This window comes from Ovis aries, chromosome X, assembly GCF_016772045.2.
Source record: "Ovis aries strain OAR_USU_Benz2616 breed Rambouillet chromosome X, ARS-UI_Ramb_v3.0, whole genome shotgun sequence".
NCBI lineage: Eukaryota > Metazoa > Chordata > Mammalia > Artiodactyla > Bovidae > Ovis > Ovis aries.
This window is the reverse complement of record NC_056080.1, coordinates 32,165,026-32,183,974: the sequence shown is the minus strand read 5'-3', so window position 1 is coordinate 32,183,974 and position 18,949 is coordinate 32,165,026. Positions and strand designations below refer to the sequence as shown.

Genomic DNA, 18,949 nt, shown 5'->3' with positions numbered 1-18,949 from the left:
CCTAATTTTAATTAACTTTTACTATGTAAACTGCTGTTACCTTGTAAGCTTTGTGACATTAATGGTTCTGTCTTAGTCTTCTTCATCAGACTTGAGCACAGTCCCTGACATAATAGAGATTTGGTTTTAAGTGGGATTTTATGGGGATAAATAAAAGAAGGAATCATCTCCCTGTTCACACAGAGAATACGCTTTCAGTGAGAGTGGGTATGGGCTGCTGTTACTTAAGTGCCTGCTGCCCATTCTGAGTCTCCCCAGAGTGAGCCCTATAGCAAGTCTAAATTACCAGCACTGATTCCTCAAGTATATATATTTTCTAAAAATTGCAGGTTCTTTATTTAAATAATTGAATGTTCAAAAATATATGGTCTGATTCTCACTGCCACTATAATTAAGTCCTAGAAGGCAGGGATATATCTCCCTTTTATGTTCTAAGTACATTCAGTGCCTGACATATGAATTTGTTGAATGAATTAATCAAGAAATCAGTTCATAAATTTATAGCAGCTTTTCCACATGGAGAAATTTCTCGGCTCTACTGCCACATGAGGAATCCTCAAATGAAACGTAGATGATGGTACTTTCTTGTTCAAGAGTTATTAATCTCCCCTGAGAGTGAAATTCTAGGAACTTGTTGTATCTGTCTTGTATAATGAAAATCAGTGTCATAGCAAGTTGTTATTTGCATGTATAGGAAAAAAATCTATATGAATGTTCTGTAATTTGAAATATTAATATTTACTTCAGCACTGAATTAGGAAAATTTTTCATGGGATACTACTAAAATTCAACTGTCCAAAGAGAAGCGTCTACATTGTAGAAATAAGTTGACTTGTGCCAGGGTCTAGCTCCAGCAGCCAGGGAATCAGCCTGAAGGGGTGAGTGGTGTCAGCAGACAATGATGTAGCCTCTGACTTGAGGTATAGGACTACATGTTTATTTCAAGCTTCAGGTTTTCTTTTATACTTTGACAAAAGCATTAGGTCAGAGGTTTGACAGTTTTAGTTTCCCCCACCCAAATTTATTGTCCCCAGAAATCATTGTTGCCCTACAAACAGAGTTCCTGCTTCAGCGATTCTCTCAGAATCAGCTTTACTATCTATTATCTACTTCCTATTATGTGTCCTATACTTAACTTGTGATTGCATTGTAATTCATGCTACATTCCTCAGTTAATTTCTTATCTTTCTAAATCCTGTTTGCCTCTAGCATCTTAAGATTGCTATCACCTAAAAAGGCTTCTCAGTGAAGCCAAGCCATGCCTGCGGGGCAAACCAAGACAGACAGGTCATGGTGGAGAGGTCTGACAGAACTGGAGAAGGGAATGGCAAGGCACTTCAGTATTCTTGCCTTGAGAACCCCATGAACAGTATGAAAAGGCAATATGATAGGACACCAAAAGAGGAACTCCCCAGGTCATTAGGTGCCCAATATGCTACTGGAGATCAGTGCAGAAATAACTCCAAAAAGAACGAAGGGATGGAGCCAAAGCAAAAACAATACCTAGCTGTGGATGTGACTGGTGATAGAAGTAAGATCCAATGCTGTAAAGAGCAATATTGCATAGGAACCTGGAATGTCAGGTCCATGAATCAAGGCAAATTGGAAGTGGTCAAACAAGAGATGGCAAGGGTGAATGTCGACATTCTAGGAATCAGCGAACTAGAATGGACTGGAATGGGTGAATTTAACTCAGATGACCATTATATCTACTACTGCGGGCAGGAATCCCTTAGAAGAAATGGAGTAGCCATCATGGTCAACAAAAGAGTCCGAAATGCAGTACCTGGATGCAATCTCAAAAACAACAGAATGATCGCTGTTCGTCTCCAAGGAAAACTATTCAGTATCACAGTTATCCAAGTCGATGCCCCAACCAGGAATGCTGAAGAAGCTGAAGTTGAACAGTTTTATGAAGACCTACAAGATCTTTTAGAACTAACACCCCCAAAAGACGTCCTTTCCACTATAGGGTTCTGGACTGTAAAAGTAGGAAGTCAAGAAACACCTGGAGTAACAGGCAAAATTGGCTATGGAATATGGAATAAAGCAAGGCAAAGACTAATAGAGTCTTACCAAGAAAATGCACTGGTCATAGCAAATACCCTCTTCCAACAACACAAGAGAAGACTCTACACATGGACATCACCATATGGTCAACACCGAAATCAGATCGATTATATTCTTTGCAGCCAAAGATGGAGAAGCTCTATACACTCAACAAAAACAAGAGCGGGAGCTGACTGTGGCTCAGATCATGAACTCCTTATTGCCAAATTCAGACTGAAATTGAAGAAAGTAGTGAAAACCGCTAGACCATTCAGGTATGACCTAAATCAAATCCCTTATGATTATACAGTGGAAGTGAGAAATAGATTTAAGGGACTAGATCTGATAGATAGAATGCCTGATGAACTATGGACTGAGGTTCATGACATTGTGCAGGAGACAGGGATCAAGACCATCCCCATGGAAAAGAAATGCAAAAAGCAAAATGGCCGTCTGGAGAGGCCTTACAAATAGCTGTGAAGAGAAGAGAGGTGAAAAGCAAAGGAGAAAAGGAAAGATATAAGCATCTGAATGCAGAGGTCCAAAGAATAGCAAGAAGAGGTAAGAAAGCCTTCTTCAGCAATCAATGCAAAGAAATAGAGGACAACAACAGATTGGGAAAGACTAGAGATCTCTTCAAGAAAATTAGAGATACCAAAGGAACATTTCATGCAAAGATGGGCTCGATAAAGGACAGAAATGGTCTGGACCTAACAGAAGCAGAAGATATTAAGAAGAGGTGGCAAGAATACACAGAAGAACTGTACAAAAAAGATCTTCATGACCCAGATAGTCATGATGATGTGATCACTAATCTAGAACCAGACATCTTGGAATGTGAAGTCAAGTGGGCCTTAGAAAGCATCACTATGAACAAAGCTAGTGGAGGTGATGGAATTCCAATTGAGCTGTTTCAATCCTGAAAGATGATGCTGTAAAAGTGCTGCACTCCATATGCCAGCAAATTTGGAAAACTCAGCAGTGGCCACAGGACTGGAAAAGGTCAGTTTTCATTCCAATTTCAAAGAAAGGCAATGCAAAATAATGTTCAAACTACTGCACAATTGCGCTCATCTCACATGCTAGTAAAGTAATGCTCAAAATTCTCCAAGCCAGACTTCAGCAATACGTGAACCATGAACCCTCTGACGTTCAAGCTGGTTTTAGAAAAGGCAGAGGAACCAGAGATCACATTGCCAATATCTGCTGGATCATGGAAAAAGCAAGAGAGTTCCAGAAAAACATCTATTTCTGCTTTATTGACTATGCCAAAGCCTTTGACTGTGTGGATCACAATAAACTGTGGAAAATTCTGAAAGAGATGGGAATCCCAGACCACTTGACCTGCCTCTTGAGAAATCTGTATGCAGGTCAGGAAGCAACAGTTAGAACTGGACATGGAACAACAGACTGGTTCCAAATAGCCAAAGGAGTACATCAAGGCTGTATATTGTCACCCTGCTTATTTCACTTATATGCAGAGTACATCATGAGAAATGCTGGACTGGAAGAAACACAAGCTGGAATCAAGATTGCCGGGAGAAATCTCAATAACCTCAGATATGCAGATGACACCACCCTTATGGCAGAAAGTGAAGAGGAACTAAAAGCCTCTTGATGAAAGTGAAAGAGGAGAGCGAAAAAGTTGGCTTAAAGCTCAACATTCAGAAAACGAAGATCATGGCATCTGGTCCTATCACTTGATGGGAAATAGATGGGAAACAGTAGAAACAGTGTCAGACTTTATTTTGGGGGGCTCCAGAATCACTGCATATGGTGACTGCAGCCATGAAATTAAAAGACGCTTACTCCTTGGAAGAAAAGTTATGACCAACCTAGATAGCATATTGAAAAGCAGAGACATTACTTTGCTGACTAAGGTCCGTCTAGTCAAGGCTATGGTTTTTCCTGTGGTCATGTATGGATGTGAGAGTTGGCCTGTGAAGTTGGCTGAGCACTGAAGAATTGATGCATTTGAACTGTGGTGTTGGAGAAGACTCTTGAGAGTCCCTTGGACTGCAAGGAGATCCAACCAGTCCATTCTGAAGGAGATGAACCCTGGGATTTCTTTGGAAGGAATGATGCTGAAGCTGAAACTCCAGTCCTTTAGCCACCTCATGTGAAGAGTTGACTCATTGGAAAAGACTTTGATGCTGGGAGGGATTGGGGGCAGGAGGAGAAGGGAACGACAGAAGATGAGATGGCTGGATGGCATCACTGACTTGATGGACGTGAGTCTGAGTGAACTCCAGGAGTTGGTGATGGACAGGGAGGCCTGGTGTGCTGCAATTCATGGAGTCGCAAAGAGTCGGACATGAGTGAGCGACTGAACTGAACTGAACTAATGCGTTCCTAAGAATGTACGGAATCATTCACTTGTAGAGGGGTAATGTACATCCAGTTAAATTCAGCGTGGCACCTGAAAGACAACTTAATTTTTGTATTTGTAATTTCTTGCCCTATAAGCAGGACTACTTCTTCTAAAGCATCGACCTTATATTCTATTTTCCTATCTATAATTTCTTGTGTAGTAAGAGCTATGGAGACATTTTTGGACAGCTGATCGACAAACGAGGCAGTATGCACTTCTTTTGACAGGACAACAGCAGAAACCATAACTGAAGCAATTATGGCAATCAAGGCAGTTATTCCCACAATCAGAGCTGCAATGAATCTCTTAGGTCGAGAAATTAAGCCGTTAAATTCATACAAAACTTTCAATGCATAATCATCAAACCATTGTCCCTCTAATTTTACAGGAACCATCAAATATGGTGGCTACTTTACAGTCATCACAGCCTTATAATTACTATAATCATTCCCAACAACACAATTTGATATAAAAAAATTCACACATTCGACATTATAAAGTTTCTCCTTCACAAAGTCCCTAATCATTCCGATCACTGGCCAACAAAAAGGCATAGGGAGAATGCATGCAGGCCCTTACAATATATCTTTGTTCATTTAAAGGTCTATGTAAAATCACAGGTGCCATAGCAGCCAATGCTCTCCATAAATCAGGCTGCATGGGACCTGTTCCACCGAAACTCACTAAAGGAGGAACCCATCCATTAACATGCCACCTAGTAATTGCTAAAGGATAAGGGATGAATGAATCATTTCATATGGATCTATAAGGTTCTTCAAAAATCAAGTTCAATCATTGATCCGAAAGATAGGGGCACCCCCATTCGGTCAGAAAATGTCTGGTGGCAACAATGGGAATAGATAACTTTATGGCGTATATGCATTCTTTCCAACGGGGAAAGCCAGAAATTCTGCTAATGCTTTCCCGGGCCTGTAGTCCTTGTTCCTCAGAATCCGGAGGGGGTAGTGCACAGCTCAGAAAGTCCTTTAAATATGGGGCTGCCTATTTTATGGCATCATACAGTTTTTCTTGTGCTCCCGGCATCAGCAGCTGTAAGGACCAAAAGTCTCTCTTGCCATTGCTTCTCAGAGAATCAGTAAGCATGCCTTTCAATGAAGTGCTAACGCATCCATTCAAAACCGGAGCTGATCCTTGTAAGGAGGAAGGTATGGCAAAGCAAATAGGTGGATAAGCTGACACACCTGAAAAATTAAAGGGAGTGCTGACCACAGCTTTAGCATTATTAGGAGATAGATGGAAGCCCCGCCCAAAAGATGAGTATCATTAACAAAAACACGAATGGGCTCATTCATCCAATCAACAGGCTGGAAAGAAGGTGGATTAGGCAAATAGGCCCAGTGAACCTTTTCTGCCCTGGAGGGCCTCGGCTGACAAGCCAACACAGCAAGCATAGCCACAAACATTACCATAGGACTGGCCTCATGTCTCCCCCTTTCTATTAATTCTTCAGCCTGCTGAGTGAGACGTTTCAGCTGGCCCCAAGCTGGTACCGTGTTGGAGGTGGTTGCTTGAGTACGATGATGGCGATGAGGTGGAATAGTATACGGTTGGATTCGATCAGCATGTCTCTCCTGAAGCACCAGGTGCATGAAGCGATGTACTAGCGGTGAAGCCTCAGGTGGAGGGTCACTCGCCCTTTGGCTTCTGCTTGGCTCCCTCAGGTCCTGACTCTACGAGCTTCTGATCTCCCCATCTTCCCTCGGTCCCGGACTCCAGGACTCCAGGGATCTCAGTGATCTCAGGGGTCTTGGAGACCTCATGGGACTGGACATGTCGAATCAGTCTGTCAGGAATCCAAACAGAAGTGGAATCCTGGGGAAACACACAAGCATACCCTCTCCCGCAAGTTAATAGTACATCTGGCCCTTTCACTCTCCAGAAAGGAGGTCCTTCCACTTGACCAGGGGCTGAGTCGTAGCCCCTTCAGGAATCCAGTGTCTTATCATTGCAGTCTGCCCCTGTGTGTCCACATTTAAATGATTAATTACAAACAAAGCTTGGTGTAGAACATGGTGTGGAGACGAATACTTAAATTCTCCCTGCCTTAATTTAGCTATCTGATTTTTTAAAGTCTGGTGCGCTCTTTCTACTATGGCTTGGCCTTGGGGATTATAAGGTATCCCTGTTGAATGCACTATAGAAAATTGTTGACAAAATCTCTTAAAAGCAGCAGAAGTATAAGCTGGGGCATTATCTGTTTTTATCTGTTCAGGGAGTCCTATTTGCGAAAAGCATTGAAACAAGTGCTGAATTACATCTTTTGCTGCTTCACCTGATCTAGCAGAGGCTGTAATAAAATGAGAAAAGGTATCCACGGTAACATGCACAAAGGACAGTTTTCCAAAGGCCGGGGTATGAGTTAAGTCCTTTTGCCAGAGAGCATTAGGCCTAAGGCCTCGGGGATTTTACTCCTAATGGTGGAGATGGATTAGATGTTGGGCAATTTGGACATAACTTAACTATTTGTCTAGCTGCCTCCCTAGGGATATGAAATTGATACCTTAAACCAGCTGCATTTTGATGGTGAATTTTGTGAGAATTTTTGGCCTTGTCAATCTTTTCACGTAAGTTTAAAGCAATTACTTTAGTTAATGCATCTGCCAAAGCATTTCCTTCATGTAAAGGGCTGGGCAAGCCAGAACGGGCTCTAATATGTCCCACGAAATATTTCTTATCTCTATGCTTAATCTCCTTCTGTAAATCAAATAACAAGGAGAAGATGGTAGTCTTATTCTCTGGAATATTAGCAGTCTCAATATGAGGAAACAGCCCTACAATATATCGAGAATCAGTCAAAAGATTGAAGGTACGGTCTCTCAAATGTTGAAAAGCCCAAATAACTGCTCTTAACTCAGCTCTCTGGGCAGATGTCTCTTCAGTTACCTGAATATGGGATTTCCCATAATAATATGGGATTTCTCATAATAATTGTGACTGCTTTACATTAGAGGAACCATTGGTGAAAACTAAAATTGCCCCTTCCAAAGGTTGAGTAGAAAATTTCCTCGGAAAAATCACAGAATGTGTTTTCAAAAAATGCAAAAGGGGGCTTGAGGGCAAATGAAACAAACTTTGACCCCTGAAATCTATCAGGGCAACTTGCCAATCATCACTATTTTGTAAAAGAAATTGCAGTTGATCATTATTAAATGGAATCACTATATTTTCTACTTCCTTTCCAAAGAGTCCCACCCTTCTTTTTCTACCTTTTATAATTAATTGTGGCACCAAGCTGGGATAGGACAAAACTATTTTTCCTGGGGTCACTGATAGATGGAGCCATTGCAATGGGCCTTCTTGCCACAAGCACCCTCTAGGTGTATGTTCCATGGTGAGAATAATTAAATCCCATCCTCTGGTAATATTAATCCTAATTAACTGATCATTCAAAGCCTCATCCACTTTAACAAGAGCCGACTCCGCTTCACTAGTCAATATTCTCTTAGAACTGGGATCAGGATCGCCTTTTAAGCAATCAAACAGAGGCTTTAAATCTGCAGTAGTCAGTTTTAAATGTGGGCGTATCCAATTAATATCCCCTAATAATTTCTGGAAATCATTTAAGTTAGTAAATGATCTCTCCGCAGCTGCAAAGGGGCATGACTCACAGTATGGGTATTTAAAACCCTCCCTAAATAAGAAAAAGGAGGATTTACTTGTATCTTATCTGGAGCTATCTTCAAACCCCAGTTTTCCAAAGCCCCAATCAATTCAGATAAGATTTGTTGCAACAAGGCTCTATCCTTATGGGCAGCCAAAATATCATCCATATAATGTATCAAATATAGATCTTTATACTTACCCCTAACATTCTGCACAGCTTGATCCACAAATTTCTGACATAAGTTGGGGCTATTTCTCATTCCCTGAGGCAAAACCTTCCATTGAAACCTTCTATCAGTTCAGTTCAGTTCAGTTGCTCAGTCATGTCCGACTCTTTGCGACCCCATGAATCGCAGCACGCCAGGCCTCCCTGTCCATCACCATCTCCCGGAGTTCACTCAGACTCACGTCCATCGAGTCCATGATGCCATCCAGCCATCTCATCCTGGGTCATCCCCTTCTCCTCCTGCCCCCAATCCCTCCCAGCATCAGAGTCTTTTCCAATGAGTCATCTCTTCGCATGAGATGGCCAAAGTACTGGAGCTTCAGCTTTAGCATCATTCCTTCCAAAGAAATCCCAGGGTTCATCTCCTTCAGAATGGACTGGTTGGATCTCCTTGCAGTCCAAGGGACTCTCAAGAGTCTTCTCCAACACCACAGTTCAAATGCATCAATTCTTCGGTGCTCAGCCTTCTTCACAGTCCAACTCTGACATCCATATATGACCACAGGAAAAACCATAGCCTTGACTAGGCGGACCTTAGTCAGCAAAGTAATGTTTCTGCTTTTGAATATACTATCTAGGTTGGTCATAACTTTTCTTCCAAACGGTAAGCGTCTTTTAATTTCATGGCTGCAGTCACCATCTGCAGTGATTTTGGAGCTCCCCAAAATAAAGTCTGACACTGTGTCCACTGTTTCCCCATCTATTTCCCATGAAGTGATGGGACCAGATGCCATGATCTTTATTTTCTGAATGTTGAGCTTTAAGCCAACTTTTTCACTCTCCTTTTCACTTTCATCAAGAGGCTTTTAGCTCCTCTTCACTTTCTGCCATAAGAGTGGTGTCATCTGCATATCTGAGGTTATTGAGATTTCTCCCGGCAATCTTGATTCCAGCTTGTGTTTCTTCCAGTCCAGCGTTTCTCATGATGTACTCTGCATATAAGTGAAATAAGCAGGGTGACAATATACAGCCTTGATGTACTCCTTTGGCTATTTGGAACCAGTCTGTTGTTCCATGTCCAGTTCTAACTGTTGCTTCCTGATCTGCATCCAGATTTCTCAAGAGGCAGGTCAGGTGGTTTGGTATTCCCATCTCTTTCAGAATTTTCCACAGTTTATTGTGATCCACACAGTCAAAGGCTTTGGCATAGTCAATAAAGCAGAAATAGATGTTTTTTCTGGAACTCTCTTGCTTTTTCGATGATCCAGCGGATGTTGGCAATGTGATCTCTGGTTCCTCTGCCTTTTCTAAAACCAGCTTGAACATCAGGGAGTTCACGGTTCACGTATTGCTGAAACCTGGCTTGGAGAATTTTGAGCATTACTTTACTAGCATGTGAGATGAGTGCAATTGTGCGGTAGTTTGAACATTCTTTGGCATTGCCTTTCTTTGGGATTGGAATGAAAACTGACCTTTTCCAGTCCTGTGGCCACTGCTAAGTTTTCCAAATTTGCTGGCATATTGAGTGCAGCACTTTCACAGCATCATCTTTCAGGATTTGAAACAGAAACCTTCTATAGGGCTGTTTAAAATTAGCTGAAGGGAAAGTGAAAGCAAACCTTTTACAATTCTGAACAGCCACGGGGATGGTAAAGAAACAATCCTGTAGATCTATAACTATCACATTATATTGAAAGGGCACAGCTACTGGGGAAGGGAGACCCAGCTGAAGGGCCCCCATGTCTTCCATAGTTGTGTTTATAGCTCTTAAATCTTGTAACAATCTCCATTTTCCTGATTTCTTCTTAATAACAAAAATAGGAGTATTCCACGGGCTATTAGAAGGCTCTATATGGCCAGCTGCCAGTTGTTCCATAACTAAATCCTCAGCTGCCTATAGCTTTTGAGCTGTTAAGTGCCATTGCTCCACCCATACCGGATCATCAGATTTCCAGGTAATAGGGTCGGCAGCAAGAGCAACAGACTCTAGGATAAATTTGAATATCCTAAACCTTCTCTATTTTGGTTAGGAACCATTTCTAATGAAGAAACAATTCCCTGCTGATCTTTACCAAACCCCTTGTCAGGATTATACCTCATTTGCAGCATTTGGTTAGTAACCTTTTCACCTGGGCTGTATAAAAGCATTCCCATCTGAGATAATATATCTCTCCCCCATAAAGAAAAAGGTAGTGAAGGAATCACATATGGACAAAAGGTGCCTTGTGCCCCCTTCTCATCTGACCATGTCAAAATTTGTGAGCTCTTAGCAACCGAGGGCACTGACCCTATTCCCACCAAGCCGGCATTGGTCAAATGTGTCGGCCAGGAGGAGGGCCAATCTTCTCCATAAATGCAAGAGACATCTGCTCCTGTATCCAATAGCCCTGACATTCTATTTTCTTGAATTCAAAGATCTTTCAAAGGCCTAGAAGCTGTAATTTCCTGCACCCAAAAGGCTAGATCACTAGATCCAAATCCTCTGGGGCCCCTAGCTTGAGAAGACAAGGTTCTTCTTGTCTGATAATAAGGTAAAAGCAAAAGCTGTGCTATCCTTTGACCTTTATTAATTTGCACAGTTTTGGCAGGCAGCGAGATCAAAACTTTAATTTCCCCAGTATAATCAGAGTCTACTACACCAGGCACCATGGAAATTCCTTGGAGGGAAAGCAAGCTACGCCCCAGCACAAGTCCTACAATGCCCTCAGGTAGGGGGCCAGCCACTCCCATTGGAATCTGGAATCGGAGTAACCGGGATGTCAGGGGTTAATATTCTTGTGGTGGTGGAACTGAGGTCCAGTCCTGCGCTACCTGGGGTTGCTCTGAGGAGTTCTGAGATGGAACAAAGTGAATAAAGGGATTCAACACAATTGCCCCTATTGTTGTCTGGGGCCAGTGCTGCCCCTGCTGCCCATTTCCCTGAAACTGGGAAAAATTACTTCCTTGTACTTGAGGGGTAAGCGTAGTCCCATCCTTATGGAATTTAGATCTACAGGCTTTTGCCCAATGATACCCCTTCTGGCACTGAGGGCAAGGTGTCTTTAGAGGGTTAGTTTTAGTCTGTATTGGCACGGCTTGTTGTCCCTGCTTGGCAGGACATTGCAGGCAAAAATACCCGATTTGGCCACAAGAGAAACACTTTTTATTTGTAGAATCGTTTCCATTAGGATTAATCTTTTTTCTCATTCCCTGAATAACTTGGGCAGCAGTTTCTCCCCTCAAGGCTGTGGCTAAGGCAACTCCCTGCATAAAGGAAGTTCCTACTTCCTGGCAGGTCTGTATGTAAGTCCAAAGACTTCCTTTACTTCTAACACGTCTAAGCAATGCCTGACAGGTAGAACTGGCATTCTCATAAGCCAATTGTTTAAGAACTATCTCTGCTGGCTCAGTACTCTTAATAGTTCTTTCTACAGCAGTTTTCAATCTGGCCACAAAGTCTTCATATCTCTCATCAGGTCCCTGTTTGATATTACTCAAAGTGGATAACTTTCCATCTGAAGGAGGCAAAGATTTCCATGCCAAGATACCTATGGCCATAATCTGATTAAGTGCTTCTTTAGACAGCTTTGCTTGGGCTATGTTAGATTCGTATTCTCCATCTCCTTTTAATGCTGCAGATCCCAGTGTCCTGGGCTGTGCATCATTAGAGGTTTTGTTTTCCGCTGACTGTAGTCTAGCCAACTTAACATACTCTGCCAACCACAGGAGGAACTCTCCTCCAGGAAGGCAAGCCTTTGCAACCGTTCTCCAATCATATGGTGTCATCCACCTTCCAGCCAAGGCATCTAGCAGGGTGAGTGTATAGGGGGAGGTAGACCCATAATCATGACAAGCTTGTTTAAGCTCTTTCAGTAGCTTATATGGGACCGGTTCCCATTTTTTCCTCTTCCTCACTTCCCCCTTCTGTTTTGGTAAAGACTACTGGAAAGGCCACAGAGAATTCCAAGTCCCCCTGTTGTTCCTCTTCTCTTCTAGCCTGGGTGAGGCCCCCCGAGGGGGTTTTCTCCAAGAAGCACTCTCTGTATACTGTGCATGCATCTGCTTCAAAAGCTCCTTTGTTTCAGAAAACTCTTTATCTTTCTCAGCCTCAGGCAATGCTTTGGGAGGCTTTGAGGGCAAAGTGGGGAACTCCTGGGCCCTGGGAGGCACAAATGGAGGTGGCAGCGATCTCATCTTAAATCAGAAAGTGATGCATAAATTTTTAAAGGTTTGTGTAGAGGAGGAGGGGCCTCTCTAGGGTGCCCGGCTGTAGCATCCTGCAAGTCCTCCCTCTCCTCCAGAGGTAGTGCACAGTCTCCCTTCTTTTTTTTGTTAATGGCAGAAAACATGATCTGTGCAGAAGGTGGAGACCCACCATCCACCTCTGTGGCCTCTCCCATAGGCTGTCTAAAAGCCTCATGCCGAGGGTCCAGGACGTCCCTAATCATACTGCACAGAGCAAAAGCATCCACAGGAACCTTTTCTGGCCCATGCAAAGTATAAAACAAATGTAACCGATCTGCAACCTTAGTCCAGGTTTCTAGATTTATGGTGCCCTCCTCAGGAAACCATGGGCATTGCTCTTGGACAAAAATTAGAAATTTAGACAGTCTTCCTGTGCTTACTTTAATGCCTCTATGGGCTAACATGTGAAGTAATATTTCAATAAACATTTGTCTATTCTTGGATTCAGAGAGACCCATTTTCCTAGAGAATATTTTTATTCCTTCTGTACCCTCCTCACCCTGCCTTAACTGCAGAGGGGTGCTGGCCACCCACAGGTACAATCCTAACCACTCCGCGTTGCAGTCATGAAGTTACTTACCCTTCAGATGTCCCTGTTTGAGGGCTCCACTTGCCGGAGTCCAGCTACAGCAGCTAGGGAATCAGCCTGAAGGGGTGAGCGGTGTCGGCAGACAATGATGTAGCCTCGGACTTGAGGTACAGGACTACATGTTTATTTCAAGCTTCAGGTTTTCTTTTATACTTTGACAAAAGCATTAGGTCAGAGGTTTGACATTTTTAGTTTTCCCCACCCAGATTTATTGTCTCCAGAAATCATTGTTGCCCTACAAACAGAGTTCCTGCTTCAGCAATTCTCTCAGAATCAACTTTACTATCTATTATCTACTTCCTATTATGTGTCCTATACTTAACCTGTGAATACATTGTAACTCACTTTTATTTCTTATCTTTCTAAATCCTGTTTGCCCATAGCATTTTAACATTGCTAACTCCTAAAAAGGCTTCTAGCTATTCTTAATTGTTTTTAAACCCTAAGCTCAGCAAACTTCTTTTGAAATAAACATTGCCCTCACAAATAGGTCTCAGATAACAATCCTTCCCTGGCCTCAAGCTGTGGCCTATATGCTCATCCTGGAACATTCTTTGTAAAGATCCTTGAACAAATGTTAATGGTTACTTTATAGATTACTATAGGTTACTGCAGAAGGCATTGTGCTTTCTCATGCTTCTCTCAAGAACAATAAGTACTTTAACATTCTTTCCAGGCAACTCAACCGAAGAAAGGAAGTTCAGTTCAGTTCAGTCACTTAGTCATGTCCGACTCTTTGCAACCCCATGAATTGCAGCAAGCCAGGCCTCCCTGTCCATCACCAACTCCCAGAGTTCACTCAGACTCACATCCATCGAGTCAGTGATGCCATCCAGCCATCTCATCCTCGGTCGTCCACTTCTCCTCCTGCCCCCAATCCCTCCCAGCAACAGAGCCTTTTCTGATGAGTTAACTCTTCACATGAGGTGGCTAAAGTACTGGAGTTTCAGCTTCAGCATCATTCCTTCCAAAGAAATCCCAGGGTTGATCTCTTTCAGAATGGACTGGTTGGATCTCCTTGCAGTCCAAGGGACTCTCAAGAGTCTTCTCCAACACCACAGTTCAAACGCATCAATTCTTCGGCGCTTAGCTTTCTTAACAGTCCAACTCTCACATCCATACATGACCACAGGAAAAAACATAGCCTTGACTAGATGGACCTTAGTCGGCAAAGTAATGTTTCTGCTTTTGAATATGCTATCTAGGTTGGTCACAACTTTTCTTCCAAGGAGTAAGCGTCTTTTAATTTCATGGCTGCAGTCACCATCTGCAGTGATTTTGGAGCCCCCAAAAATAAAGTCTGGCATGGTTTCCACTGTTTCCCCATCTATTTCCCATCAAGTGATGGGACCAGGTGCCATGATCTTTATTTTCTGAATGTTGAGCTTTAAGCCAACTTTTTCACTCTCCTCTTTCACTTTCCTCAAGAGGCTTTTTAGTTCCTCTTCACTTTCTGCCATAAGGGTGGTATCATCTGCATATCTGAGGTTATTGAGATTTCTCCCGGCAATCTTGATTCCAGCTTGTATTTCTTCCAGTCCAGCATTTCTCATGATGTACTCTGCATATAAGTGAAATAAGCAGGGTGACAGTATACAGCCTTAACGTACTCCTTATCCTATTTGGACCCAGCCTGTTGTTCCATGTCCAGTTCTAACTGTTGCTTCCTGACCTGCATACAGATTTCTCAAGAGGCAGGTCAGGTGGTCTGGTATTCCCATCTCTTTCAGAATTTTCCACAGTTTATTGTGATTCACACAGTCAAAGGCTTTGGCATTGTCAATAAAGCAGAAATAGATGTTTTTTGGGACTCTCTTGCTTTTTTGATGATCCAGCAGATGTTGGCAATGTGATCTCTGGTTCCTCTGCCTTTTCTAAAACCAGCTTGAACATCTGGAAGTTCATGGTTCACGTATTGCTGAAGTCTGGCTTGGAGAATTTTGAACATTACTAGCATGTGAGATGCGTGCAATTGTGCGGTCGTTTGAGCATTCTTTGGCATTGCCTTTCTTTGGGATTGGAATGAAAACTGACCTTTTCCAGTCCTATGGCCACTGCTAAGTTTTCCAAATTTGCTGGCATATGGAGTGCAGCACTTTCACAGCATCATCTTTCAGGATTGGAAACAGCTCAACTGGAATTCCATCACCTCCACTAGCTTTGTTCATAGTGATGCTTTCTAAGGCCCACTTGATTTCACATTCCAGGATGTCTGGCTCTAGGTGAGTGATCACACCATCAGGATTATCTGGGTCATGAAGATCTTTTTTGTACAGTTCTTCCATGTATTCTTGCCACCTCTTCTTAATATCTTCTGCTTCTCTTAGGTCCAGACCATTTCTGTCCTTTATCAAGCCCATCTTTGCATGAAATGTTCCCTTGGTATCTCTAATTTTCTTGAAGAGATCTCTAGTCTTTCCCATTCTGTTGTTGTCCTCTGTTTCTTTGCACTGATTGCTGAGGAAGGCTTTCTTATCTCTTCTTGCTATTCTTTGGACCTCTGCATTCAGATGCTTATATCTTTCCTTTTCTCCTTTGGTTTTCGCCTCTCTTCTCTTCACAGCTATTTGTAAGCCCTCCTCAGACAGCCATTTTGCTTTTTTGCATTTCTTTTCCATGGGGATGGTCTTGATCCCTGTCTCCTGCACAATGTCATGAACCTCAGTCCATAGTTCATCAGGCACTCTATCTATCAGATCTAGCCCCTTAAATCTATTTCTGACTTCCACTGTATAATCATAAGGGATTTGATTTAGGTCATACCTGAATGGTCTAGCGGTTTTCCCTACTTCCTTCAATTTCAGTCTGAATTTGGCAATAAGGAGTTCATGATCTGAGCCATAGTCAGCTCCAGGTCTTGTTTTTGTTGACTGTATAGAGCTTCTCCATCTTTGGCTGCAAAGAATGTAATCAATCTGATTTCGGTGTTGACCGTCTGGTGATGTCCATGTGTAGAGTCTTTTCTTGTTTTGTTGGAAGAGGGTGTTTGCTATGACCAGTGCATTTTCTTGGCAAAACTCTATTAGTCTTTGCCTTGCTTCATTCTGCATTCCAAGGCCAAATTTGCCTGTTACTCCAGGTATTTCTTAACTTCCTAGTTTTGCATTCCAGACCCCTGTAGTGGAAAGGACGTCTTTTTTGGGTGTTACTTCTAAAAGCTCTTGTAGGTCTTCATGCAGCCATTCAACTTCAGCTTCTTCAGTGTTACTGGTTGGGGTATAGACTTGGATTACTGTGATATTGAATTGTTTGCCTTGGAAATGAACAGAGATCATTTTGTTGTTTTTGAGACTGCATCCAAGTACTGCATTTCGGACTCTTTTGTTGACCATGATGGCTACTCCATTTCTTCTAAAGGATTCCTGCCCGCAGTAGTAGATATAATGGTCATCTGAATTACATTCACCCATTCTAGTCCATTTTAGTTTGCTGATTCCTAGAATGTCGACGTTCACTCTTGCCATCTCCTGTTTGACCACTTCCAATTTGCCTTGATTTATGGAGACCTAACTCCTTCATCCCGGGACCATGCCTGCTTGATGAGGAGAGTGGGTTGGGGACATGCCTCCATTTTGTCAGAAATGCCTAAGTCATCTCCCAACAAACTTGTAATGTGTTATACTGGCAGTATCACATTGACTTTTTTATACCCAGGAAAATCAAGGTCTTTCATCTTAGCCAGCTTTCAGGATGTCTGGTCAGCCACTCTTCAGTAGAGCCTTACTTAAATGTCTCTCTATATGCTGGCCATTTTTTTCAGGCTTACTTTTCTGTAGTGTCCATGTGTTATCATCTTCACATCTAATTTTCAGCATAGCTCAATAATACCCTCTACTGTAAATTATATTTGGTACTAAACTATGGACTTGTATTAGGTCTTTTATCTTTATTTAAATGATTCTATATTTTTTTTCCTGTAACAATTATTTGTTTTAAGCCAGTCCACCAATAATTTGTATATAGTTGGTTTATAAACATAAATTTAAGTTTTAGATTATCCATTGAACCTCCAAATAACTTCATGTGGGGAGAAAATTGGAGTAATTTGGTGAAGAAACTGAAGAGTAACCTTTTTATTGTTTGTCCACATAGCTCCACAGTTTTAAAAGTTATGGTTAATAGCATTTAGAAAATTAAGATGAATGATAAGCAATATATTTTAGCATTGAGTGAGAAATAGTGAACCCATGTTACTGTAGGAAGAAACAAGAGGGAAAGACAGGTCTAAGTGTAACAGTAAGGGTTTAGAGCCTGAGAGAATGAAAGGTTCAACCAAAATTAGTCTTGGCTATTTAGTGAAGCTACCTAGAGGAGGATAAATGGGAAACTCTGTCAGGTCCGTGCCCTCAGGACAAGACAAAATGACAGAATCCTGAAGATAGTCAAAAGAAAATATAACCATAGGTACCAGTGAGCCTAAGATAGTAAGTAAGGAAAGAAACCTGAATGAATTCTTAACTTTCAATGCTTGCTCTGATAGTTTCACTTCCATTATGTAGACCTTATTCCAAAGTTGCATATTTGCTTTAATGTGATATATTTTTAAGTATATTTTAAAGTATCCCTAGATACTCATTTTTTTTCAGTTAACCTTTTTTTGAGATAATTATAATTTCCCATGTAGTTATAAGCTATAATGTATGTGCACCCTTAACTCAGCTCTACCCCAGTGGTACATTAACCTTATTTATAATATTACCATAGACATCAACAATGATACAATCCACAATAGCATTTATATTCCTCAGTGTGCATGTGCACATGATTTTTAGTTCTTTACAACACTGTCACATGTGTACATTTGTGTATCCATCATCAGAGTCAAGTGAAGAATAGATCCATCACTACAAGGATGCCTTGTGCTACCCTCTTATAGACACATTCACCCACCCCTCCAATCCCACCCCAGGTCTTAACCTCTGGCAACTGCTACTCTGTTCTTCATTTCTATCATTTTGTCTCTTCAAAGCTGCTATATAAATAGAATCATACTGCATGTAACCCTTTGTTACTGGCTTTTTTTTTTTTTTGTCACTCAGCATAATACCCATGAGATTTACCTAAGTTGCTGCCTGTATCAACTGTCAATAGCTGTTCCTTTTCATTGCAGAGTGGTAGTCCATGGTATGGATGTACCAATATGTTTAACCATTCACCCTTGAATGGCATCTGGGTTGTTCCCAGTTTTTGACTGTTACAAATACAGCTAGTATGAACACTTATGAACAGAGTTTTGTATAAACATAGATTTCATTGCTTTGAATAAATGTCTAAGAGCCCAGTTGCTGGATTGTATGGTAAGCACACGTTCATTTTTGTAAGAAACTGTCAAAATGTTTTCCAGAGTAGCAGTACTATTTAGATTTCTGCCAGCAAAGCATGAGTGACCCAATTTCTCTACATCCTCATCAACATTTGATATTATCACACACACAAAAAAAAATTTGCCACTATAATGAGTCTGTAGCGCTAGCTCTTTATGGTTATAATTTGCATTTCCCTAATATGTTGAAGCTGAAACTCCAATACTTTGGCCACCTCATGCAAAGAGTTGACTCATTGGAAAAGACCCTAATGCTGGGAAGGATTGGGGGCATGAGGAGAAGGGGACGACAAAGGATGAGATGGCTGGATGGCATCACCAACTCGATGGACATGGGTTTGGGTGAAATCTGGGAGTTGGTGATGGACAGGGAGGCCTGGCGTGATGTGATTCATGGGGTTGCAAAGAGTCGGACATGACTGAGCGACTGAACAGAACTGAAATGAATGGCTAGTGATGTTGAATACCTTTTCATGGGCTCATTTGCGTGATGTTTATGTGTAACCTGACTCCACCTAAAAATGTTAGGAGTGTGAAGGACAGGAGACAGGATTTGTCTTGAAAAAATAAAATTCTGCCAGATTTTAATTCCCAAATCTACTC

At 41.8% G+C, this 18,949-nt stretch overlaps 1 protein-coding gene across 9 annotated transcripts in view; it reads left to right on the top strand.

The window, feature by feature from the left end:
- DMD (dystrophin) overlaps positions 1 to 18,949 on the top strand; it is a 2,668,835-nt gene that overhangs the window by 847,909 nt on the left and 1,801,977 nt on the right. The window lies entirely within an intron of this gene.